This window comes from Myotis davidii, unplaced genomic scaffold, assembly GCF_000327345.1.
Source record: "Myotis davidii unplaced genomic scaffold, ASM32734v1 scaffold540, whole genome shotgun sequence".
Lineage (NCBI taxonomy): Eukaryota > Metazoa > Chordata > Mammalia > Chiroptera > Vespertilionidae > Myotis > Myotis davidii.
The window spans coordinates 809,163-811,749 of record NW_006292916.1 but is presented as its reverse complement, the minus strand read 5'-3'; positions in this window follow the sequence as shown (position 1 = coordinate 811,749).

The window sequence follows — 2,587 nt, the reverse complement described above, 5'->3', positions numbered from 1 at the left end:
TAGCTTCTATATTTGTAACATAGTTGCTTAGAGTTGCAGCTCAGAGGCCTGCAGTGGCAGGTGGGGAACATTGGAGTCCTCTGTCACTGAAGCAAGCAAGCCTCATGTTAGTTTCAAGCTGCCTGGCTGCCGGCTGCAATCTTGGCTGGCAGTTAATTTGCATATCTCCCTGATTAGCCAATGGGAAGGGTAGCGGTCGTACGCCAATTACCATGTTTCTCTTTTATTAGATAGGATGAGAAAATTTGTAATATGAAAAAGCTATTTCAAAGACCACTTGGAGAAATGTAATAATATAGTTCTTAATAAAATATTAAAGGAAGATTACTAGGCTACATATAAAAATGGTTAATCTCCTACAGGCCAATAAATTATAACCTTTGAAGTTATCTTTCTTTGGGACAAAAATTATTTGCCTCTCTGCACGGCACAAATCTACAAGTTAATACATAACCTTACAGAGTCTTAGCCTTTCATCAATAATAAATAGCAATATCAAACAATGTTACAGTCCCCTAGAAAACTAAATACAGTAGGTCCTCGGGTTACGTTGGAGATACGTTCCTACGGCTCGACCTAATGCGATTCTCAATTTTTGCCGTAAATCGGAACCCACCTACATAAGTACCTACGTCACTCACATGGAGCACATACAGCAGTGATGAAGTGAAACAGTAAAAAAAATTTGAAAGAAAGATAATAATTCCTGACCTTTACTTGTAAATGGGAGATGATGACGTAACCACAAAACGATGTACGTTGAGTCCAACGTAACCCAAGGACTGCCTGTAATCCTTGGGCCTTTGAATGATGCTTCAATAGGACACTGAAAGGCCATATATTGAATGGATGATTACCCTTTTGGCCTTATATCCAGGTTTTGGATAATTTTTCTAATAGATTTAAAAAAATCTGTATCAATGCAATGGATTTAAAATGGCAGTTCATTGTGTTTTAATCTGAATTTCTGTAACTATTAGTGACTTTGAGGCATTTGTTATTTTTACTTGGCTACCCAGTTTTCTCTAGTTCCAGGTCTTTCTCTCTCTCTCTCTTATTATTCCATTGATTTTTTAGAGAGAGTGGAAGAAATGGGAGAGACACCGAGAGAAACATCAACTGATTGGTTGCCTCCCACATGTGTCCTGGCCAGGGCCAGGGATTGAGCCTACAACAGTGGTACTTGCCCTTGACCTCCCAGGGCCCTTAAGTCCCAGGGCTAATGCTCTATCCACTGAGCCAAACGGGCTAGGGCAGTTCCAGGTCTCTTTAAATAAACACCAGTGACAGGAAAATATGTTTTTCTCTTTAGTGACCAGAAATGCCTGGCACAAACTGAAGGGCAGCTTCACAAAGTTAGGACTCCTAGGTGAGAGGGGAATGAAGACTAGCTTTTTCCTAGGAAAGATTTTACACAGCAAAGTGTGCCCTCAAAACTGGATGCATAGCCTGGCTGGCCTGGTCCAGTGGTTGACCATCAACCTATGAACCAGGAGGTCACCATTGACTGTCAGTGTGGGATGTGCAGGGGTGTGCAGGAGGCAGCCAATGAATGATTCTCTCTCATCATTGATGTGTCTATCTCTCCCTTTCTGAAATCAATAAAATCAATAAAAATTTATTTTAAAAAACTAGATGCATCAAAGCACCTTCATCCTCGCCTTCAGAGTGCTAGAGATGCTGCCCACACCAGTGGCATGAAGGAAAAGGAGTGTGTCCAGAGAGGACCTGCGTGTGTGTGTGTGTGTGTGTGTGTGTGGGGGGTGGGGGAGAAGATGGTGTTTGGTGGGCCTTTTGGGGAGGTGGAACTCTGCTCTGCTCTCTTAGATCCCTTCCTGGGCGGACTTCCTTGTTCAGTCTACCCATCACTCAACACTTACTGACCTGTCCCCCCCTTTCCCCCTGCAAGGGCCGGAGATGGGCAGAGGGTTTTTCACAGGACAAATGGGGAGCATGACCAATATAGGGAGGTGACGATAGACCGAGATGGTGAACTTTGAAAATATGACATCCGCAAGTCTGGATAAAACCCGGTAGTGGCGATGTGTGCGGGGCAGGGGAACATCTCCGTCTGGATGGAGTTAAAAGACCAGCACCCTGGCCTCAGCCCTAGTTGGGCTTCTGAGACTTTCCAGAACTTCGCGAAACACTCGGGGGCCTCGCGCGGGCTCCCCCACCCCAGACCAGAGCGAGCGATGACACTTCTGGAACCAACTTCCAATTCTTAAACTGGAGCTTGAAATCATCTTTTGTTAGGAGCAGCCCGGGGAACTGGAAGCTGAGTCCCCGCTGCTGTGAACCCATTTTCTTCCCATGTGGTGGCTTCCTCGGTTAGACTCCCCAAGCCCCTAGGTCCTACAAAGGCCACGGGACGTCTTCCCACCAGTGTGTCCCCGGTCTTAGCAGGGGGGTCCGCCTCTCCGTTTAGAGGGCGACTCCTTGGCTACGGACCCAGGTCAAGGAGACGCCCCTTCCCTGCTGGAGCCTGCCCTCTCGTCTGTCTTTCCGGCCGCGTCCGGTCTGTCTGCAGCCAGCGTCCCGGCCTGTGGCACGACTGGAATGCACCGGGGACGCGGGGCGGGGGAGG